Consider the following 25,591-nt stretch of genomic DNA (forward strand, 5'->3'; position numbering starts at 1 on the left):
TCAAAGCTGAGAGAACAATTTATTCCAAGTATAAAATGCAACTTGTTATGGTGTCTGCAAAACGCCTGTCCCTAATACACAGCACATACGATTGGAATCTATCTTACGCACACACCTATGCCAACCCAAGGATACACAACCACTGTGGCAATGTGTGTCGACAACAGAAAATAAATTCTGTGCGTGTGAATCCTCACCCTATGGTCAAAGCGGAGGGTGCAATCGGGCACTAGAATATGTTCACTGTTTTTTTCCGTTTATGTATCATTAAATGAGGCGTCCTTATCATCCTTGTGCCAATGTAATTCGCATCCTTAACACCAGTGCAGTACTCCCATGTTATCTTGGCTCCTCATCTCCCTACAACTGAATTAGTAGAGACTGCGCGGATTTGAGCTGCCGGTGTGTTGATTCATGTCGCTGTCAACTTTGGCATTCAGGCCATAGGCCTGAAACTGTAATGATCTGCCACATATTGATTACAACGCAAACTATTTTTATGGCAAACTTTCGCAATTTTCTGTACCATGGTATGTGTGAACCATGGACATTTTTCTCATTTAAACCAGTAAAGACGTGGGTATTTCTTTCGGCATGATGTCATATTTTTGTGCTACAAACATACTTTTTACACCTTGTGCTCACAGATAACACTGCCCTTCCACAGATGTATTTATAAATGTATTCACAGATAACATAGTTCTTCCAAAGATGTTTGATTTTATGTACCTATGATCTTCCTGTGGACTTGGATTGTCCAACATAGACATGTTATTCATCTTTGGCCATGTCAACCAGTATCTTCCATAGTATAATTTCAGATCAGATTCATTACACATGTAACTACTGTACTGATGTTCATTCTGTGGCTCGACTGTTTAATGACTGGAAACCATATTTGCTGCCTGTCTGTCGTTGACTTGGACCATTAAGCACTTTCTTGATGCTGAAACATCCATTTTAGATCTTGACGATGCTTTCACACACACTATGAGGTCAAAAGTATCGGGACACCTGGCTGAAAATGACTTACAAGTTCGTGGCGCCCCCCATCAGCAGTGCTGGAATGCAATGTGGTGTTCGATTTGTTATCATCCACAACTCCAAATGGATTACACGCTTTCTCTTTAAAGTACTTTAATCACCACATGGGGTCGCAGTAACCTTGAGAATTAAATTTCAAATGGTCTTGGGAAATCGTAAATTTAAAAAAACCGGAGAAAAGTTGTGCATAATTCGGGCTAAGCTTGGCAGCACTTACTCAGTCGTATTCCACGCTAAACTCCAGCCGTGACAGAGATCTCGTTCAGACGCCGACTTCAGTTCTCCAGTCGCTAGGCTGGAGTGAGAGCGGCACTGTTGCAGGGACGTCGCTGCTGAGGAAAGTGGAAGAGGAAAAGGGGTTAATCTCGGAATCCCAAAGTGGGAGGAGAGAAGATTAAAGAGAAAGGAAACAGAAATAAACGCGGAAACACTATCTAATACAACGTTTCTGGCGATTGGCAACCCAATTTGGCGCGACCCGATTCTGCCGAAATCCCGCAGAAATTGACAGGTATGTGGTATTAACGTCGTAGAAAAGCAGTACATTGCTTCCTGGGGGGTAAACGTTCCCCACAAGTAGTGTTGCTGTGTTTGGGACAGAATTGTACATTTCGATTTGCAGCTTCAGATTGAATAATGTAACAGTTTCTGAAACAGCCTGCTGGACACCCAGTACTTACCGCATACCAGAGTGAAAACTTTCTGAGCCGAATTACCTCTCTAAGTGTGCGTCGTCATGGTCAACGTGCAGAATAAAAATAATTAAGAAATTATCTCTTTCCGATGAAGTCGATTAAATGTGGGCAAAAAGGAATGATAAATGATATTATTCTGTGAATGAGAAGAAAATCGATTAGTGGGAGCAAAGTCACAACTTTCATCAAAGCAAGTAAATCGTAATAAGTGTCTTCAATCCTTCAGGTTGTTATTCCCAAAGAAAAACATGTAAATGTTTGAAAGAAAGTGTTTATCTTCCCGTAAATTCATAGTTTTGTCTTGCCGCTTTGTAACACCTTATCGCAAACCATTAGACATTCCAGAATGAGAGTTTCACTCTGCAGCGGAGTGTGCGCCGATATCAAACTTCCTGGCAGAGTAAAACTGTGTGCCGGACCGAGACTCCAACTCGGGACCTTTGCCTTTCGCGTGCAAGTGCTCTACCATCTGAGCTGCCCAAGCACGACTCACGCCCCGTCCTCACAGCTTTACTTCCGTCAGTACCTCGTCTCCTACCTTCCAAACTTTTAGACGCTCTCCTTCGAAAGGCAAAGGTCCTGAGTTCGAGTCTCTGTCAGGCACACAGTTTTTATCTGCTCGCAAGTTTCATTAGAAATTCTATTCATCAGAGAAACACACCAAAACACAATCATCAAAACATGCTACAAAGGTTAAATCATCTCGTAATACCTAACACTCCCAAACATCAGTGTGCCACACTTCATATTATAAATCATAAACGTCTGCATAATAATCATGAAAAGTTCGCTATCCTCACTTCCTATTATCTCACCATATCTTTGTTGCAAAAATCCATAAATCATTGCTACACATGCTCCATCTAAAATTAATCCTTAAGTCTTCACATACGACGCAGAGTAAAATTCTTACAGTCAATGAAGAAACCCTGGTTATAGCTCAGGATTAGAGTATCCCAGTGGAAGACGAAGAAATTAAATATCTTCTCCGATAGTTGACAGTACGTGTCATACCTGCGCAAATATACATTGTATACCTGTTTAATCAGTACTATCTGGAATCCGTTATTGCATACTTCTGTACCTTAACTTGTAAGAGAAAATGTATTAGCACGGGCAAAATTCGATGTTATTGTTTCACATGTTGCTTTTATCTTTTGTGATGCGTTTGTCTTTGGCGAAGGAGTCGTTACTGTCTTCTTTTACGTAACTTTTGCTTTTAAAATGATGTATTGTAATGATCGGGTTCAGTTATGTTAGAACACGGAATGGTATATACTCTGTAACAATCATGACACAGTGAAAATAAACATCCGAAATGGCTTGTGCTGTATGAGATAAAAATGTTATTGTCATGTACACATACATGTCAATGAAAGAAAACCTACAGAAAAAGTTTAATTTCTACCTACAAACGGCTGACATAAAAGCAAACGAAGTGTTATGTATCGGTATGGTTTTGTGTTCATGAGCAGTACAAAGTCAAACAATTACACAGTGAACGGTTTTGTATTGGTGATGTGATGAAGACCTCTCGGAGCTTTCGTTGTGACAAGGGAACCTCCCCATCGCACCCCCCTCAGATTTAGTTATAAGTTGGCACAGTGGATAGGCCTTGAAAAACTGAACACAGATCAATCGAGAAAACAGGAAGAAGTTGTGTGGAACTATGAAAAAAATAAGCAAAATATACAAACTGAGTAGTCCATACACAAGTTAGGCAACATCAAGCAGAGTGTAAGCTCACGAGCGCCGTGGTTAGCGTGAGCAGCTGTAGAACGACAGGTCCTTGGTTCAAATCTTCTCTCGGGTGAAAATTTTAATTTTTTATTTTCAGATAATTATCAAAGTTCAGGCACTCACAGATAATCAACTTCGCTCTCCAAAATTCGAGGACATGTTCAGATTTGCTTGGACATATACAGAATTTGACGGTCTTCGCACGGAAACATTTGAAAACGTAAAAAAAAAAAACATATGTTTTGACACAGCACAGGGAAAACTGTGCGACTCTGAAACTGTTGCATTCATTTGATGCAGTTTATGTGACAAACTCTTATGTTTTCATCACTTTTTTTGGAGTGATTATCACATCCACAAGGAAACCTAAATCGGGCAAGGTAGAAGAATCTTTTCACCCATTCGCCAAGTGTGCAAGTTAGATGAGTCGACAACATATTCCTGTCATGTGACGCACATGCCGTCACCAGTGTCGTAAAGAATATATCAGACGTGTTTTCCTGTGGAGGAATCGGTTGACCTATGACCTTGCGATCAAATGTTTTCCGTTCCTTTTGGAGAGGCACGTCCTTTCGTCTACTAATCGCACGGTTTTGCGATGCGGTCGCAAAACACAGACACTAAACTTATTACAGTGAACAGAGATGTCAATGAACGAACGGACAGATCATACCTTTGAGAAAATAAAGAAAGTAAAATTTTCACTGGAGGGAGGACTCGAACCAAGGACCTTTCGCAGTTGCTCACTCTTACCACGAGACCACGGCGCTCATCACCTAACATTGTCCTTTATGTTCCCTATGTGGCCCATGGACTACTCAGTTTGTATATTTTGCTTATTTTTTCATAGTTACACACAACTTCTTCCTGTTTTCTCGATTGATCTGTGTTCAGTTTTTCAAGGCCTGTCCACTGTGTCAATTTATAACTAAAACTGAGGGGGGTGCGATGGCGAGGTTGCCTTGTGAGTGTTTCAAGATGTCCTACGTTCCGAAGTGAGATTCGTCGATTCCGGAATGGTCCGTTATAAAGCAATGCAAATTTCTGACACCTGTTCTTTGCTTTACAAGACAATGGGCATGTTTGAAATAAAAGTTTTTGTCAAATTCGAATTTTCTAATGTGACTCACCTTCTGTTGTAGGGTTTTCCTTTTCTCAGCTGCCTCTTTTGTATTAACTTTGCAGTGTCTGTCGGTTTACGATGACATAGACGCTGTGACTTGGAGAAAGAAACAAGTTTTTTTACTTTGTCTGGCTGATTTTTATCCTTCAAAATTAAATGTTGCGAGAGCTAAGTTGCATCAGTAGGGACAGAATTAGTGGTGATCTGAAAAATCTGTCCAATGGAGTGTGTTGTTTGGTTCATCTGTTGCTGCTTCACGACTGTCTTCCTTGGCTTTGACTGTCTGCGAAACGTCGAAATTTAATCCTTCATCTGCATTGTCGGTGGCAAAAGACGTGTCAGTTAAAAATGATGTGTACCATTGGTTATTTTTTGTGTATGAAAAAAGGTCTAATCCGTTAATTTCCTATTCGTGTATTGAAATGCTCTGCTAAAAGTGTAATGCACCTTCATAGTCCGAAATCGCATCACGTTCTATTAACAAATCCATACGCAGCTTAACTTCAGTTGTTAAAAGTGGGACGATCGAAAAATCTGCATAAATTGTGTGGCTGTGAACAAGAAATTTTAAGTGTGTGCGTGTGTGTGTGTGGTTTTTACATCTACACTTTTTCGTGAAACTGATACTCCAACTTTAGTCCTTTGTAATGGGATTGTACAGCAAGAATTATTCGCATTTTGTTTATTGCCCGCTGCATCACTAGTAGATGTAACTGAAGATCCATAGTCAGTCAGAGCGGTGAAATTATGTAAGTCAGTTGGTATGCTTCTAATCGCATGATGCACATTCTTTTGTGGCTGTTCTTTTCCCTGCAATAACATGTCTCTTATGTGTTCCAACGTGATGATATGTTGTCTTACTGTATTGATACCGTAAAAACTGTAAACTGATTAAATCTTGAACTTTACTATTAATCTCATTAATAAAAGCAAAGTAGTCCCCGTGTGTTAATGGTCTGCAAGTAATGCTGTTCGTGAAATGTTCCCTGTCCGTTGATAATTTTCGTAGCAAACAGATCCTGAAATGGAAACATCTCACCTCGTAATATAATTGCTTGGAAGCACAGTGCTTGGCTGCTCTCTGCGCTCCAGTCGCAAATTTCTGACTCCAGTTGCTGAGAGCCTAATGGAATGCTCCAGACAGCGAGCAAACTGTTTTATACACACCACTGAGTGAGACACTGCTTTGAATAAAAATGGCTTGGACCGTGGAATTGGTGAAATATGCCTTTAGCAAAATGTTTTTACATTATCAGATATATTAATACCTGTATGCACTTCATATTACAACATTTATTAACATTGTCAAAGAAAGACAGCGATACCAAAATCTTCCTCCCACAAACGTCAGTGAAATAATTGACAGACATGAAAAAACCCTCACAGTGAAAATGAAACAATCTTTAATGAAAAATCTCAATTTCCTTGATATGGCTGTCTAATTCAACAATGAAACTAATGTAACTAGCGCGACTGCAGTGCCACTAAATAAAAAAATGTTACGTTCATTCCTCTTCACACTCTCTTCTCATGTCCTTACACCTCATTTCATTCTGAACCGTTAATCGTATCTCTCTCCTCTGTTTCACAGCATTCAAACACAAACCACTTTATTCAAACGCAGGTGCTCTTAACTTTACGCCTGCACTGCCCAGAGTCCCCTGCTCGGCGTCTCAACTCACAACTACCCTCCTGGCGCTGGAACTCCAGCGCCCCTCTCTCCCCCCGGCAGCGACGACAAACACGTGGACACCCTCCAGCGACGCAGCTGCTCCTCCCTTCTTCCGCTTGGTAGGTAAACAGACCTGGTCAGACACTGTTCATATGGGACCCTGCTGCCTCAAATGCTGTCTCCTGTTCCTTACCAGCAGGTTAATGAGCGCCACGTCGCTGCCGCCATTTATTCTGATATCGACCGCATTTTTAAAATTTTTTTTTTGCCAAGGAAAGATGCCCAAATGAAGAGAAATAAGTACTTCCTTGTAGCACTGGATAAGTAATTACATGTGGTTAACATTTTTTAATATTACTCTCTGCAACGTCAAAGGCTATTGTCTACAGCTTCCTATTTGGAATGTGGTAACAGGGGGTATTCTCCTGTTCTTTATCAGCATTTAACGGACGCCTTTCAGTCTACTCTGGCGATGACTGCATTTTATCTGCAAATGGAAGATGCCCTACTCGAACAATCTTTTTGAGAAGTAGGGATCATGAGTACTCGTTACTTTCATTTTATAACAAATTACATCTGATTAACGTTTTAAACATTACATTCTGCTGCCTCAAATGTTTTCTACAGAGCCCCACATGAATTGTAGTAATGGCACTGTCCTTTTCCAGCACGTTATGAATGTCTTTTGGCTGCCACCATTTCCTCTGCCAACAACTGTGTTTTATTTGCTAAGTGGAGATGCCCTGCCCAAAAGCACGCTTTGAAACGTACAGAAGCCTCTTCTTTCATTTGGTAAGTGATTACATCCGGTTTAGACTTTCAGTATAACGTTCCACATATTGAAAATGTTACAATAATTGTGACGATAATGGAAAAGAAAAAAGTTGTTATTTTGTGTCGCGTCACCAAGACCTCAGTGAGTGTCCCTGCAGTTTCTTTGCCTCAGTCTGTCATCAACCGACACACCGTGGTGACGTCATAACACCACCGCCACACACGCTGGCCCCGTAATCGAGTGAGCCTGGCCTTATTGCCTCTCACCGGAACAACAAGTCAACACTTCGAAGTCTGGGACTCTTAACAACATTCTAGCTCGTCGGACTGGGGTTTTCTGTCGTTTTCCTAAAAAATCAAAATTCACGAACGGTTACAGATAAATCGTCGCATATGTTCCGTTTTAACCTTGTACATTAAACTTTAAAATGAAGTAACACATTATAGTAACCAACTTCACTTAAGTTTACACTGTTATTGCAAGTTTGTAGCTGAAACAAGAAAAAAAAGTTTTACAGCAGTATTTATTGTAGGTAGAAAGAATATTGGACTGGTTTATGTTTTATAAAAAACAAACAAATGTATTTATTAAAAAATATCGCAATACACAACTAAATTAATTTACATTTTTTTATAAATAATTTGTATACGTAATTGGCTTTCGTGTTGTAATGGTTCTTTATTTACGTGACCATTACGGCATTCCAACCCCAGTTTTCGATGCCAGTAATATCGTACTGCTTTTCTGCGAAGTAACAGACATATTTTTGTGACAATATTCACATTTTTTTATTAATGTATAGCTACTCTGATGTATCGATATATTACAGTGATATGGTTCTTGTGTGTATTCTTTTCTGTGAGACTGTCATAATCTTTGACTTAATTGTAACCACTTTGGCGCGAATGCGCACAGAGCAGTCTTTGTTTCGCTTTGGCAGAAGTTGTTATTTCTCTTTATAAAAGAACAGTCAAGTCTTGTATTTCGTTAAAGTGGAAATCAAGTATACGAAGATTGATACAAAACCGTTTTCTTGATTTGACAATTAAGAAGAAGTATATGTGAATTTACAAGAAGTTTAATAAGAATGTGGATCGTGAACACCAAGTCAAAAATTACTTCTACCATACCATTATTCTGATCTGGGATTGTTTGATCATTAAGAATTTCCGCAAAAACGCATTTGTTAGGTCTTCAAATATTGCTAAAACACAGATCTGGACCTTCTAGCAGTCAAAGTGGAATCACCCTAGAATCAACAAGATGAGCCATAACGACTTGGACGAAATCTACGTGGGAATCCATTCAACGTAAGTGCCAAATTAATGACTCTTCTTGCAGTGACCTCATTATTTCCATTCTGACGATACCATCCAAAGTGAATAACTTTGATGTTGCCCGATAAAGATAACATATGCTGCGTGAGCAACATTATTAATCTGATTTCTAACTTACTTTGCAAGTGCTGGTATATTGTTAGAGCGTGAAACGATTCAAAGCATTCTGCCTTGCACAGCGCAACATCACACACTGAACATCAGTATGTTGTTTCTTTCCGTTTCGACTCTCCAGTTTCTTTTTTAACTTTGTCACCACACGCTTTTTACACCATCTCCACGGCCTCGCTTTGCTGTCAGTTGGAGGAAATTTTCTTCCAAAATGTCGCCCAGTTAGTCCGTCGCCTGCAGTCGAAGGCTTCGCCCCTACTTGTTCCTTTCCAGCCACCGTGGCCAGTGTTTCTCCAGTTAACACACATGAGTTTATCTGGAGGACATGGCTGCCTGTATAGCATTTTATACATGACTGTTTACTATTCCCCAAATGAAAATTCTGTAGATAAGTAAGTCGTATCTAGGACTTGCCAACATGTTTTGTATTATTTACTGTCTGATATGTCACGTGAACGAATTATTTTTTTGAATGATGTAGTGAGAATTACTAATTATTCTTACACGTTTCAAATAATTCAAAATGAAGTTCACGCTTTACTTCAATCCTGTAGGCGACATTTGTAAATAATTTCCGAACACCGGATTTTGCAAGATTCAGCCGCGACGCACTCGCGTTACGGAAGAAGCGTTTGTACCGAGCAATGAAATGTATATTCACCGATGTTATGTGGAGGAGGTTACAATTTAATTTCCATTATCCTCTGCCAATTATTTTGGGACGAGGTAGACCTTTTGCTTTCACAACTACAGTGTCACGGTCAGAGAACCTGACAGGGGCTGCGTCGTAATCCTGCACAGCTACTCACAGCCCGCTGTGGTGTGGAGTCTGTCAGGCCTCGAAGCCGACACTGGCGAGAAGTGCGTGCAGTGAGTGCGTGTAACGGCGCGCCGCTCACCTACGGCTTCCGTGTCCAGACCTGCAGTCAGATTTTTCAGGGCGCCACAGAAGGGTGTCGCACCTTCTGAGTCGATGGCTGAAAAATCTTTCCCTTGGAGCTCTCTTGTTTGATGCGGAGGGAGTGCAGAGGTTTAGAGAGGTGACCACATTCGCAACGCCTTTGACAATGCGTCCTCCAGGCTCTTTTTCTGCATCCTTTAGTTACTGTGTTCGTGAAGAGTTACTCACCGCAAAAGGCGCAAAATCTGCATTACGAAGCTCTCCACTTGGCCGGTGGCCACCCGAGCGAGAAGCAGAAGGCGTACTTCTGCGCATGCGCGGGCGTATCGAATCCGTCTGCCGGTTCTGTGATGCTGGCACCGTTTCTGCCTCCAGACGGCTGTCGCGCTGGACCTGTGCCGTACGTTTTTGACAGTTCCGTCACTCTCTTAATAGCAACTGGTTCCAGAACAGAGGAGCGTTCCGTTCACACAGCTAGGCCAACAAATTTAATTAGAATCAACGTTCATGTCCACTGTAAGGTACAGTGACTGTCACAATGTATCTGTGAAAATATATCATTTCAGATGTTTCAAACAGGTAAATGAAGTCTAAACACAAAGCTTAACAATATTCAGGGCCAACATTTTAATCAGAGTAATTTGTTTAGCAGACAAATGACATATACAAATTAGATTGAAATCGGCCTGCTCTCTTGCAGGCGAATTGTTCGATATACTGAGTAGCCTCTAATTCGCATCGTGTAGCGTGTGCTTAGCATACACACATTTACCAAAAGACGTGGGACATCCTGATTAAAAAAAATAGTCCGATCGTGCATGTGTAACGTCAGTCCAGGATGGCGCGTAAATATTTAAGCGGAATGTCTCAGCGACAGAACATGCAATTGCACGTCTGCTGGGATAAAGTTGGACGTTTTCAGGTGTAAACCCATCCCTTAAAAGAACTGCCGTTGCGCTGTTTACTTCTGCATGGATAGTAATGACAGCTTGAAAGTCAGACGATGTCATTGAGAGACTTGCTGCAAAAATAAAACATTACATGTATTAAATCATCCAGAGCACTAATTTTAACAGAGGTTGTTATCGAAGTTATGTTTAGTGTTAGTACATCGTGGGCTGCCATTAGATACATGTAGCGTGCTCTGACATAACTGCGAAATTGCTGCGAGAGCGGGTGAAAATATCTTTGTAATATTGGGACATTAAATGGCAGCCGGACGCTGGTGTCTGCGATCATCACCGACTTTGGAACTGTTGAGTACAACTGGAGCAGTAATCGCTAAACAGTATTACACATTTTATGCCGGAAGTGATCGTCCTGATTTAATTTCGGCCCCCCTGTCGTGTGGCCGGTCTTTTCTCCGCCGCCGTGGTCGGACCGCCCCTACCGCCTGCTCCCGCCCCGCCGCTGCTTCTGCGCATGCGCGACCCTCTGCCGGATTCGCTGCCCGCATTCTGCGTCGCTCCCCCACCTGCCAGTTTCCCCTCGGCGACTGCGCCGGCCGTCTGCGCGGGCTGTCTGACGCCACCTGTTGCTGTTTGCACGTGAATAACAGTGTCGTAAGCGTTTCTGCCTTACAGACAAGACCGAATGTTTACACGGGCTTTCGTTACGTAGGGAGTAATGCAACATGTTACAATTATGTTGCTCTTTCCGGAAATAACTGTTTCTTTGGCGTCATTTTTATCGATGAAATTCGGATCTCGGAAATTTCTTTGTTGTCTCGTGATCTGGCGTGCGCAGACGCATACTTAAATGAAAAGAAGTGCTGTAAACTCATCGCTGTGAAACCGGGCTTGAAACGCATTTGGTCGGTACACACCTGTCTGAAGCGTATTTCACAATGCTCTTCAACTTCTTCCACTGATACCAGCGCTGTTGCTGCTGCAGAGGAAAGGTAACCTGAAGCCTGTTTCTCGTCGCTCTTGCTAAGCACAATAATATTCCCAACTTATTTTCTATTTATGGTTACGGTCGTATTCGGTAACACTGTAACGGTCTTGGCATAGCTGATTCCCCGTTCTACCCTAACAGATTCGAAAAGTTCGGGTCTATTTGTCACTTGCATGTCTAAGATGCTGTCTTCAAGACTCGTTTCTCAGATTAATGGCCCGAGGTAGTTTTTGAGTAAAGCACTTGGATCAGTTTCTCACGATTCCCTGGCCCTGCCGTCAGTCTCGGCCACCTATGTCGCCCACTGCAGAGGTGACAGGTTAAAGGTTCCACCTAAAACTGTAACATGGCGACGAAATGCACGCCAGATGTTCTCCGGGTTTCTTACTTTCCATTCAGAGCTCTTAATAGACGAGTAGTCCAAAGATATTTCTAGCATCGCGACTGCAACAGGAAAAGGCCGGAACAGCTGTGGTACTCTAACTGTCCTCCGCCTCACACCAGAATGTATCTGTGAAATTATCATTTCAGACTTTCCGAATCCCTAAATTATTTCAGAAAGGCGTTATCTTGTGAATTTTGGAGCAGTTTTGACACAAAGCGGGATGCGTTACATTTTATCTTCATTTGCACTATTAATACGATAGCAGATCTGGTGCAGTTATTGTTTACAAGTCTGAAGATAAAGATTTACAATATTCAGGACCAATATTTTAAATCGAGTTATCTGTTTTGCAGATAAATGGTATGTATAAATTACATTGAAAACCACCTGCGCTCTCGCAGGCAAATTGGTCACTGTACGGGCTAGCCTGGATTTCGCATCGTGTAGCATGTGCTTCGCATACTTCCGTTCAAAATTTAATTTTTACACATTTCTGTCGCACTGGACTGAGATTTACGTATTTCGTTATCAAAACAAATTTTAGCCATTTCTCAGATACCAACCACACACTTACAAGCACTAGTTTAAATAAATGCGAACACGTTTCAAAATATATGACGTCTGTTTGGACAGCAGATGTCTGCCGTGAGTGCTATTGTGTTTGACGATGCGAAGAACACAGATGGAGTTCTGGGCTGTTTTCCGTCTGCTGACGCGTGCCTTACCGTTCCAAAGTGCCGTAATAGCAGAGTGCAACAGGTGAATGGCGTTAGGCGCGATCCGAATTTTGGGGAGTCACCGTTTTTTCAGGACGCTCTAGCGCGGTCACCACTCGTTGTCAGAAAATCACTGCTGATTGCTGCATGTTGTAGAAGAGTTTGTCCAATTTAATTTTGTGTCGGGTTTTCAACTTTGAGAAACACGTAGTCTTTGTGAAAGAAATTAAAATCTGAGAAAAGTCGGAAAATTTTGAGCTTTCGTTCTTAAGTCGACATACTACAGGGCAGGAAGCATTAAATTTGGATTTAGGAGCCCAAAACATATGATTATGGAATTGCTGAGGAAAGACCTGCCGCAGTTTCTTAGTAAGTGGTGTCATTCCACGTAGGCTGGCTCTGGATAGTTACTCCTACGTAACTGACTGTTTCCAGCAATTTGTGATCAGCAGCGTAATTGTACAGTAGTGGATTTCTTTTCCTGTGTATGCACAGTATATTACATTTATTTATGTTGAGGATCAACTGGCAGAGCCTGAAGTATTCATCAATGCCGCGGAGGTCACTCATCAAGTCAATACTGTCTCCTGGCGCCGCTGCTTCCTCACAGAGAATGTTGAGGAGCTTCCGTGTGTAACGCCGCCACATGAGGGCCACAGAAGCTCTTGTTCAGAATGCAGTCTGCCGCTTTGGTCACACATGCTCGCACGGGGATGCCAAGTCTAATTGTATCACAGCGGACAGGGGAATGAATGTTCTAAATGTGGTCTGCTTCCAAAGCGTGTACAGAGACGCAAAAGTGTAATTTGGCGAAACTGCTGTATAATTCCAGTGATGGCTGCATGTCCCACGTGATTGAGTGTAATTCCTTGAGAGATGGTAGGTTGTTCTGTAAGAGCAGCAAGTGAGGTGTTTGGGAGTCGAATGATTTTAGGTGGTTCTTCAATTCTCTTTATTTGAAGGTGAGCTGGCAAGAAGGCCCCAGATGGTGTGAGCATGATGTGGTGTGAGCACTGCTACCAATGTGACATTGCAATTAAACATGAAAAGTACTTGTGCAGTGCACGCACAGAAGTGAATTCAGTGTGAGGTCGCAAGAGAAGATACATTCTAACTGAACAGCTTATATGGCAGTAATATGAGAATGGTGCAGTTCACAGTGATGTGATGTAGCACCATAGACACTGCTAGCAAATAGTTTGCAGTATTTAGGTAATGTAGGAGACTGGTGCAAAGAACTAACATTAACGCACAACAACCGGTATTCTCGCATTTGTGTCTTGGAAGAGATTGGGTGTTTACATTTCGAAATGCAGGCGGTTGTGAGAGAGGTCGGCTGTATTCTTGTAAGCTGTTTGAATATTGTATGTGGGACGAGAAACACAAGACAGAGAGGGAGAGAGAAGTGCAGTTTATGAATGAGGGAGTATTTTGCAATTGTTGCCGAGCTTTTGCAGAAATTGCTTGTGAAATGTTTTACAGAGTGAATTCTGAAAAGGAAGGTTTGTCACGTTGGGTTACAGATGTCTCCTGTTGTTGCAGTAGTTGTGGTGTTACTGGAGTAATTGTGTGGACTGCAAAAGGTAGAAATGAATAGAGAAAGCGATCTTTTTTTTTTCAATTTTTTATTTTAATACCCTGTACAATGAAGTACTACTGGCACGTATTAATGCTCTCTTAGCATCTCGACGAGCTGCTGCCGGTTTCGCTGCCGGGCGAAGTCCAGGGCGGTGCTCCCACTATCAGTCCTCACCCCCCTGTCGGCTCCGGCCTGCAGCAACGCAGCCGCCGCTTCTGCCTGGCCATTCAGTGCCGCCAAGTGCAGCGGCGTCAGCCCCCACTGAGTCCTGGCGTTGGGGTCGGACGCCGCAGAGAGCAGCAGCCGCATCACAGCCGCGTCGCCTCTCCATGCAGCGCAGTGCAGGGCGGTCCACCCGCCCCCGCCCCTCGCCCCCACGTCCGCCCCAGCCGCGAGCAACGCCCGCACCTCCTCCACCGCCTCCTCCTTAGCCGCCTCTATCAGCCTCCGGCCTCGCTCTGCATCAGAAAGGCTCCTGCACAAAACATCGACACACTTACTCTCTACTATCGAGACACACACACACACACCAAATGAAAGAAACTGTCACAGCCGCAAAACTGCCAACAATTCGGAATACACTTCTTCTGAGCGACAAGTCACAAATCTAGAAATCTCGCTTCTGCGATACGGGTTAACCAGCGTATTACAGACAGACCCACAGCACTAGCCCATAATCAAAAACTTCAGCCTTCTCCCATTAAAAATAGGGGCACTCCATCTCCTAACAAATTCATTTGGTTTTCCTCATAATTCACTCCACAGATCCGCCTCCTTTCACCTCGGCATGCAGTTGCCACCCAATCCTTCATCTACATTCAAACACACCCCTGAAACTACCTTCTCTGGGTACCAATTCCTTCTGTCACTTAGGAAGAAAACACTAGAAACTAAACGTATCTCTAAGTACTGAAATACAATTTCCTCACCAGACAGCTAAGTGATTCAGACCAGTAACATGGAAATTTCCTGACATACCGACAAAAGATATAAAAGTCACTCCTTCGTACACAATAAGTCGGTCGACATATTTCAAATACAACAAGGGCACCAGGTCGACTCTCCCTGACAGACACACACACACACACACACACACACACACACACACACACACACACACACACACAAACTACCCGCTGCATAATAATCATCACATGTGCTCATATAATCATGCATGCAACAAGAGATACATCCACTGGAACATTCATTTCCATCTGCTTACAAACTTTGCAACCCACCATATGGTCTGTGGCAGGCGGCATCCTGCACAACTACTATACTCAGTCGTGTTAACTTTGTGCAACTTTTTGCATTTTCTGAAAATTCTGGACACAAAATAAGTTACACACCACTACAGAAGGCGTAAAACTTTACATTTATACTTAGAAAGGTCTAAGTAAACTTAATGTGTACACCAGCTACGCTGCTTCCGAGTAAAATTTCTCTTTCAGTTGTAGTACAAACACTTAAACCGTAACTTTAGACCAGTCTCAAAAAAGTACTGTATTTCCTGTATCTAATGCAATGCATAAATTAGATCATGCCAGAAAGAAATCAGGTGCCTGTAAGAAATACAGTGTTGATTCATTATCGCATGTTCACTTACAAATATCAAAATACTTGTATAGATCTGGCATTGCTGAACTTTAACCAATGTCGCGGGAACCTCTCTCCACAGCTGATGCAAGTTAAAGGCTGATGCCAAGCGAGAGAGCCAGTAAGAAGCTTCAAAGACAAGTGAAATACCAACTAGAAACTACAGACCTAATAAAACTGCTGCATTCAGAACAAAATAATCAATGTAGGTGGAGCAGCAACCATATGAAACAATACTAGTAACTGGTACATATAAAAAGTTCTCAACTGCTTTTTCCGTTCCGCTCCCAAGTAGAGCGAGGGAGAAACGACTGCCTGTATGCCTCTGTACGAGCGACAACACCTCTCACCCTATCTTCACACGCCTTGTCTCAAGTGTACATTGCCGGAACTAGAATTGTTCTGCAGTCAGCGTCAAAAAACAGTTTTCTAAATTTTCTCAACAGAGTTCCTCGAAAAGAATTTCGCCTCCCCTCCAGTGATTCCGATTCGAGTTCCTGAAGCTTCTGCACAATACCTCTGCGTCACTCTAAACTACCGGTAGCAAAAATATCAGCTCAGCTCTCAGTCCTATAGCTGTCTTCCTTTAATTATACCTGTTGCGAACACCAAACACTCTAGCAGTACTCGAGAATAGGTCGCACCAGCGGCCTACATGCAGCCTCATCTACAGGCCAACCACACTTTCCTAAAATTCTCCCAACAAACTAAAGTCGACCTCCCGCCTTCCCTACCACAGTCCTCTCACGCTCGTCCCATTTCGTATCACTTTGCGAATTTTCGCTCAGACATTTAAGCGACGCCTCTGTGTCTAGCGGAACACCTCAACACTACGTGTCTGTTTTTCCTACTCACCTGCATCAACTTACGTTTCTCTACATTTACAGATGGCTGCCATTCGTCACACCAACTAGAAATTTTGTCCAACTCGCCTTGTGTCCTCCTACACTCACTCAACGACGACATCTTACTGTACACTAGGGGACAGTCAGCAAACAGCTGCAGATACCTGTCCACCAGACCATTTATGTATACAGACAGTAACAGCGGCCCCACCACCCTTTTCTGGAGCACTCCTGCCTCTGGCGAACACTCGCCACTGAGGACAACATACTGGGTTCTGTCACTTAAGAGCTGAGGTCCACTCACATACATGGGAACCTATTCCACACGTTTCCATCTCCTTCAACAGTCGACAGTAATCCACCGTGTGAAATGCTCTGTGGACATGTACGAATATGTTATTCAGAGATGATCGACAAGCGCACCACATCACAGGAAAATCTGCACAATGCAAAGAATTGCGATCTTTGGGGTAAAAATGGCTCAGTCACCTCTGTTGCAATCACGGATTGTATTAAACAGTCGGCACAGAGAGAACTGGGGGCTAATGTTGCCCGTCTCAAAGAGAAAGGATTGTAGTTTACACACAAGTCAGCCTTACCGCTATTGGACGCATGACAAAGGCGACCGAAAATAAACCACGCGGTTTGCCAGAGCCGCCAAGAAAGTGCACTACGAAATTTGGAGTATAAATCCATCATTGCAAGCAGTTTCTCAAAATAGGTAATTTGATCAACCATAGCGACTTTTGTATGGCTAAAAACTAGTGCCGACATTACACAAATTAGTTGTTGCCGTAAAAACAAAAAAAATTACTCGTATCACAAGAATGGTTGCGCTTCAATCCACCCAATCAAGGGGAACTTTTACCTCTTAGAGGAAACACAATGGAAGAGCAAGTCTTCAGTTCTCCGGTATAATTGCACCACATTTCGTTTATAATCGCTTTGGAATATATCCATCCATTTAGGAGGGAATTGTAGATGAAAATGCCTTTAGATGAACAGCTATTCGGTACTGATGTATATTCGTAATTTATGTAGCAACCTTGGCTTTTGATTTCTGTTCCTGTGTTGATGTAATTTACTCCACAATGTCGTGTTTCGGGAGATGGCTATCGTCTGCTGTCTCGCAGTGGTGCCAACTCATTTACCCAAAAATGAACGCTGCCCGGATGGGCATGCACAGTGCGTCGCCACCGATTTAAGGCGCGCGCCGCGGAAACGCCGACACGGCATTTCGGAACCGAGGCATATAGGAAAAGCAGGCAGGCCATTCCGGCCCCAAGCGAGTAAAAAACTCGCAGACGCCCTCGCGCGCCTTGACGTCACGGAGAGGGGAGGAGGCTGCAGCGCCGAGCATTCAATTTTGAGACAGCCACGATCAAGGCTCGCTGTAAGTGTGCCGCGGCACATTGCATCAATGGTGCTCGGACGACGACTGATGCTACTTATCACGTGTTTCCCAAGGATGAGCACTTGCGACGTGAATGGATGGTTCGGTGCAAACGCAAGGACAAAGTGAATGTGAAAACTGCACGTGTGTGGTCAGCTCCTTATCGGCCAGAAGATTGTGAACGGGATTTGAGAAATGAGCTTCTGGGGTTACCTTCAAGAAAGAAGTTATTACCAGCAGCAATCCCCTGCATAAACATTCAGAACTGGCGTGGACAAGAAATTGCGGAAAGCGGCGATGTAAACGAAAGGGTAAGACGTCTGCACATACATAACACTTTCAATAATTGAAACTGAAAAATTACCGTAATAAAAACGAATTCACATAAATGCAATGCCTTTTGACGCATTACTATATTGCTTTACGGGAGTGAATGACTCGCTATATTGTACAGGCAATAAATAATGTTGCTCAAGTGTATTTGCTTTTCCTCCTGGATGTAATAGCTACATTTGTCTTAGAAATAGCCGTTTCTTTAAGTATTCTCGATATGTTGAGTATTTTAAAGCTAGTATATAGTTAAAATGACAAAACCATCATATTTCGCGTAATTTGTTTACATTTACTTCTGTAACAATAGCTGATGCTCACCAGTTGACTTCGCAGCGTAGTGGTATGGTTTCTGACTCCCGTCTTTGAGGTTAAGGGTTCGTATACCTGTATTTCCTCTTACATTGTATATTTACATTTTATCAAACTGGGCTATTGCAGCCGCTTATGCCACTCATATTTAATCGCTTTTGTCAATTGATCTGATTTTTAGTGAGAAATTAATGCAGTTGTATAGTAATTTTTAGGAGTAGTAGGCCTACTCGGTAAGTAATTTTACGAATAATAAAATTAAAATTAAATTTATGCTTTAGAGATCCGGAAGACGTGCACAATGCTGTGGAGTAAGAAGTTTGCAAAAGCTATCTCTGACAGCTTTAGAAACTGTGCCGCCGAAAGAAAGAAAGTCGACCGAACCGCATGTACAGACTGCGTTCATGAACCCACTGAAGTAGTGAATAAGAATTTGGAAATTAAGGAACTGAGGGCCGAGATTGAACTTTTAAAAAAACTGAATGCACAGAAAGAAGCGGCACTAAAAAATGTGATGCAGCCTTACGAAGTAAAACGAAAGATCTCCGACGTGTTCTTCCGCTGAAGCGGGCAGAAGAGTCATCTGACGTGAAAGCAAAAGCCGTATTGCACAAAAGTGTAAATAGTGTATTGTCAAAGTGTTTTACACCGGCACAAATAAGATGTCTATTAAATGAAAATAAAAGGGCAAAGTGGAATTCGGAGGACATTGCCCATCCATTAACTTTAAGAGCTCTGTCACCTAAAGCATACACTTATTTGCGAAAGCGAGAAATTCCTTTGCCTTGCAGGGCAACCCTTCAGAAACGGACGAAGGAATTTAAATGCAGACCGGGTATTCTTTAAGATATCCTGTGTTCATTGAATGAGGGGTCAGGCAGACGAGTGTCTCTCGCACCCCGCATTTACATTAATGCCACCCTTACCATCTGACACTCCACTGGGAACTCCTGAGGACGTGATTTTGAACGTGGCTCAAAATTTTGTCTTTCTGCGCTGCAGTGCATGGCAAACGATTCTGAAAATGTGCGCTCGCTTCATCAGGTAGAATACTAGCGGTATTGAATTACCAATGTATGATTTGGCACGATACGAAATTATACTGTGGGACCTTACTTCTTCCACGGGGTGATTAAATGGAAATACGTATGCACATATTCTTACTAACATCGAGCCTATTCTTCTGGAGGTAGTTCCGTGGACAAGCGACACTGTATGTGGATCGAACACGACCACTGCCCAGACTCTTCGCCTGCTCCAAAGCGACCAATGAATGGAAAGTTTCCTGGCCGTTGTATGGGACGGAATGCTGCAGTACAAAGGCCAGCCAGGTGCCCTGATATGACTCAAATGGATTTCTTTCTACGGGGAGCACTGAAAGATAGAGTCTGTCATGAACCCCAGGTATGTCAGATGATACGCGCCAGACCACACGACAACGTATCATCCAATGTAGCTAGTCCAGTACATCTCTCTCGCTCAAACAGCGATTCCAAATGTGTCTAGCAGTCGATGGTGTGCTATTTGATCATATTGTTCATTAAAATGTGAAACCACACTTCACTAAGGAAAGTATTTAGTTTGTGGATGACAAGGCATCAGTTGTTTTGAATAAATGTTTAGCTTATTTAAAATCTATTCCGTCTACGTACAATTTCGAGTAGTCTGATTTCTAATTGACAGCAGGTCTTTTGCGCTGTAGAACCACCCGGGTGCTTCCAGGCAGAGACAGGCTGAGCTGACAGAAGGTCATGGGATAGCGATATCTACACATACAGATTGCAGCAGTATCGCGTATACAAGGTATAAAAGGGCGGCGGGTTGGCGCCGCTGTCACCTGTACTGAGGTGGCTCCTGGGAAAGGGTTTCCGACGTCCTGATGGCCGCACGACGGGTTCTAACAGACGTCGATTGCGGAATGATAGAGCTTGCCTATGACTTGATATTTTTAAAATGTACAGTATCCAATGTATCGATATTTAGTAAAATACCGTTATCTGCTCCCCATGTATCGAGGAAAGTATCGATATATCAGCGCCAAATCATCAACGTGCCTGCCTATAAAAATATGGGCTGCACGTTGTAAGTACACTGCCGGTTTTAGAGCTGTCCGTTGGAGTCTTGATTTATTATTGGATACTCTGTACATCAACAAGCTATCCCCCTCAGAGCAAGAACTGAAAGGAAAACGACGGATGTCCACGCCTCCCGACAACCACCGTGCAAGCTGCGGTAACTGCATGTAAGTGGCACACTGAAAGGTGTCTCGTGGGTCCATCGTTCGGTTTCGTCACGTATCGGATTTGTCCGCAACACTTCACGTCGACTTCCCTGCTTTTTCATTTCTGCAAACGCCATCGACCCTGCAGCTGTAGCGCCAGAACTGGGTCGTGAATCTGAAAGTTTGCCGTTTCTGTTCGTAGCGCTGGGCGCCGATTACGCCAGCAGTTCCCCGAGTCCACTGCAGCGACCAGTTTTGTCGTTTAGAGTTTTGTTCATTTTCAACGTCTGTTTTTGAAGAATGTCGATGTGAAGAAAGAGCACACTAGTTCCGATAAAAATTGTGTAACGCAACAGGTGTCCTGTTTCTTCACATTTGAAATCGTCTTATTCCATTCAAACCGCCCCTCCCCCCGGGGCAATGGGTGTCACATACACTTGCCTCACATAATCAAAATTACACACTGGACCTGATGAAAGTTCAAAAAGCGACAACACTCCTTTACACAGTGAAAGTAAAATTGTGCCTCAGTACAAATTCAAAAAAGCAACTTCAATATTTTCCGGAAACTGTGAAAAAAATCTAAATTAGAGAGACTGTCTTTAGTTGCCGTGGCGAGAAGACTTATTTCTAGTGATGCAGAATGTTGTCTGAATAATACACCACTGGCCATTAAAATTGCTAAACCACGAAGATACCCTACAGGGTGTGGGGATACTGTCTGCAAACTGCGTCGCGAATAGGTAGGTACTGATAAACTACAACGATACGTCTGATGTCTAAGTTGACTCCATGAACAGCTACAACGTGGCCGGGGGGTAGCGGAAAAATCTCTCCAGTTCTCGTAGTCTTGCGTGCAGTTTCTTGGAAGTCTGTAACTGCCCTCATTCTGAAATACTGTCCGACTAACGTCCGCGTATTTCAGCGCCCTTAGTCACGTTACCTCGCGACGCGCAATGTTTCCAACTTCGGTACTTCTCCTACTGCGTGACAACTGCAATTTGAGATTATACCTCTGAATGAGTACATCTTGACAACATTTTACATGTCTGAATTCGGCCACATTACGCGAAACATAAAAAAATAAATTTCTGCCACGCCTGCAAGCCGCTACACGCCTTGTCGCACTAAAACACGCTTACTACAAAGTTCTCCGTTTGATGGTTTTCGTAAACTTGCGTCCTACGAACATAATCAAGAACGTGAGGTTTTCATTTTAAATGCCTGTTGTACGTGAATTCCGTGGAAATCTACACTGGCACATCGAAACACTAGCCGACTGAATGTGGCGTTATTTTCCATTCGTTCCACGTTATTCTCGCTCAAGTTTTCACAGACTGGAGCAATATCACAAGTAACGACCTATAAAGTACTGAACACTCAAGACGGTAATTTAACACACTGTTAGCCACCCCTTTGTTCGTAGCGGTCGTAATTTTTCAAATTAAGACAAGTATTCGACAAGAGCAGTAAGTGAGTTACGCGACAAAAACCACACAAAAGCGTGCAGAACATCCGCCGCTCCCATAAATTCCTGCCTTACCTTTCTGAGGTATTCCCGTGGAGACACAAGATACACGAGCTCTGTCTGGGCAGGCAGGACAACGTGGCACGCTGCTTCCCTCCAGGCTGCTGCGTCACAACTGGACCGCACAGACAGCCGGCTGCCCCACCCAGCGCTGACGTCACGGGGCGGCGTTGCCAGCTCGCGCGGCAGGCGAGGGAACGGCTGCAGCAGGGCGTCTACGTCTGTGTCGGCACTGCCGGACCGCCTGCGTCCCATCCACGCCGCAGTCCTTTATCTCGAACCGCGCTATACAGCTGGCAACACCCCCCCCCCCCCTTTCGCCTGGCGCCCCAAAAACCGGATTTCGTCAACCGATTTCCCAGTACCGCTTTTGGTGAACGCAAAGATGGAACAAAGACGCTGCATTTTGGTCACGGGACGAGGAGAGGTGTGAACACATCTTCCGTCATCGTGCTGAGTGCCAGTGACTTACGCGCGAGCTTCGCGATTCGTATCGATCATTTCCTACTCCAGAAATGACGGACGAGTGTGACAAGTTGTCGTTAAAGAACGTTACAGGGATATCAATGCTGAGGTCATCGGTGCCTGGGCTCACGTACTACTTGCTCTAACTTAAAACAAGTTACACTGAGCACGACACACATTTACCCTCAACGTGTGGACCAACTGAAATCTTTCTGTGATTTCGTTGATACTGGATACGGGAAAGTTCTTGGTAGTATTAAAACTAGATGGTTGTCATTGTTGCCAGGAGTTACAAAAGTTATTGACACGTATGAACCTTTGAAATCTTGTTTTCTATCTCAGAATACATGTCCCACGTTGCTGAAACAAATTTTCGAGAACCGTCAGTCACTTCTTTGGCTTCATTTCACACAATGCCCATTGAAAATGTTTTTTTAAATTCAATCCAAAAGTTGGAAATAACCACAGTTTCAGCTTGCTTCAAGAAATAATACCATTTTAATTAACTTGGAAAAGAAGGTACTTTCACTCAGTCAAAATACGAGCCTTTTACCAATTCTAAGACACTTTTGTGACTTGTTTGGAAAAGTAGAGTTCTCCACCTCAACCTCTGAAATCATCTCATTGGATAACACAAAAAAAAAAAATACTGTTTCTTGGGCTGAACTTTTAAATTTTCTGATAATTCTTAAGGCAGTAGACTAATGTGCAACATTTCAGACGAGATACGATGCGTGAACATTGTATCCCAGAAATTTGAGGAATTGGAAAAAGCTAATTTGGAAACAGTTAAGAGACTGTGTGATATATTCCACACACTTAAAAGTACAGGTACTTCATGTAAAAATATAGACACGCTTGTGAATTTTGCTCCTGCTGTACTATACACAAATATTGTTGTGGAAAGAATATTTTCAACTGTGAAGTCCCTTTGGAGGGTGGAATGTGTAGTGCTAGAACCACTTCATTCCCCACACGAGTTGTGTGTCTCATATTAGAGGCCAAAAACGAACATAAAATTCTTTGTCAAGTACAGAGTAGAGGTGCTCTTATTCAGTAATTGTACTGTCTAATTATTGGATTTATAGTGAATTCTTGCAATGGGCCTTTGTCCTCAGAAGTTGACTGCCGAAAGTAGTTGCTCTCTGTCCCAGTGTACTTAAAAGCAGAACAAGCAAGCATTCTTCAAAACTATATAATGTATGGATGGTCAGTGTCTGCATCAAGTAAATCCTACCCCATATTTGGCAGATTGGGTTCCGCATTTGGAGGCTGCATTCGAGAGAGACGTACCATATGTCGAAGTTTAAGCACCATTTAATATTTTCGTGTGTTTTAATTCAGACAAACGTCGAGTGGCTCTTTACATACCACCTCATAGAGCCACTCTGCTTCCTAGTCAAGCTCCCTCAAATCATTCAGTTCTTAATAGCAATCAATCAATAAAATTGTAATATGTTGTCTTGTGTATCCAGTACGAGGATATTTCATTCCTTAGCTCATACAACAGCCTGACAGGTTGTGGTTTTCTCGGCTATTTTTCCAGTACTTGAACGAATTTCAGCCACAATCTAAGTTTGTGTGTCTGGTGCGTGCTCAATGAAACGAAAACGAAAATAACCTCTGTTTGCCTGGTGGTTGTTGGTATTTGAAGTCAGGAACAGGTTTCATTCGGAACACCGACTTTGCCATTAAATCTGAATTTTGCGGAGAACAGGTAGCCTTCATAATGGCGAGACCCTTTTGCACAGGATTTCGGTCACCCCAGGGATCTTACGTTGATGCTGTAACATTGTTAGGGTGCACTAACACGTAAATTTTATTTTCTACAGATCTCACACAAATACTTCATTGTGGTTGATCAGCGTCGTTGCTTGCTTTATGAAAGTGTCGTCTTTGTTGTCTGTTTTGAATTTTGTGTGAAGTGTGTTTATGGTACTCCGGGAGCTTTTCGTCGTAATCCTTTTCATTGTGGATTTTTTAAATGTAATTAATGCTCGTGTGACGATAATTTTGCGCTGGGAATTGCGTGTGAAGCTCATTTTCATTCTATTAGGTTGCGTGTGATGAATGCTCCTGTTTAGCCAGTGTGATGAACTTGGTAAAAAATTAGCATGTTATTTAAGTGAATCCGTTTCAGATAGTGTTTTTTCTGTATAAGATTTTCATTTGCGTTATTCGAAAATAATTACGTGTAGTCGCTCCAAAAGCAGTACGAGGAGAAAAGAAAAAAGGTGGTGAGTAGACGAAATGCCTAGAAAAGAGACTTCGAAGGTACAGAGAAGTGTAGGGACATATTCTCCCCACTTTTAGCGACGAAAATGTGCAAAATGAAACAGCAGGTTCCTCCGATGCGAGGCAAATGAGTGAGCCAGACTTCAGTGGTGCAGCGGAGATGTTTAGATTTAGGACGTGCACAGCCTGTTCCAGTCACAGCTAGCAGTGTTTCGGGTCGAGTGCACAATTTACTAAGTGTGAGTGCGGGCGAGGCTGAAGGAACGATAAGTGAACAGAGGGCAGCAGAGCATGTAGCTCTGAGCAGAACATGATTGGCCAATTTGGCCACGCTGATAAAAAGAATAAGCACACAGCGAAGAGTTAAAGGCAGACTGCAGACTTGCTGGCGTCAAAGGAGGAGCTGAACTGAGATTTAGTTGCCGAATATGGCACCTTAACGACTACAGTAGAATCACTGAGCTCAGAAATTGATGATGATGTGGAAGAAACGTTCAGAACTTAAAATCAAGGGCGACACTGCGCAATTTGAAGAAGCTAAGGCCATCGGTCTCTAGACTTACACACTACTTAAACTAATGTAAACTAACTTATGCTAAGAACAACACACACACATGCCCGTGGGAGGACTCGAACCTCCGGCGGGTGGGGCCGCGCAATCCGTGACACGGCGCCTCAAACCTCGCGGCACT

At 43.0% G+C, this 25,591-nt stretch overlaps 1 protein-coding gene across 1 annotated transcript in view; it reads right to left on the bottom strand.

Moving 5' to 3' along the window:
* Nucleotides 1–22,391, bottom strand: part of LOC126442783 (ankyrin-3-like) — a 240,248-nt gene extending 217,857 nt beyond the window's left edge. Inside the window, exon 1 of the mRNA XM_050090817.1 lies at nucleotides 22,215–22,391. The gene's annotated coding sequence lies outside the window, so the exon portion shown is untranslated. The remainder of the gene's footprint in view (nucleotides 1–22,214) is intronic.
* Nucleotides 22,392–25,591: the final 3,200 nt, after the last annotated feature.

The sequence above is a fragment of the Schistocerca serialis genome, unplaced genomic scaffold (genome assembly GCF_023864345.2).
Source record: "Schistocerca serialis cubense isolate TAMUIC-IGC-003099 unplaced genomic scaffold, iqSchSeri2.2 HiC_scaffold_1407, whole genome shotgun sequence".
NCBI lineage: Eukaryota > Metazoa > Arthropoda > Insecta > Orthoptera > Acrididae > Schistocerca > Schistocerca serialis.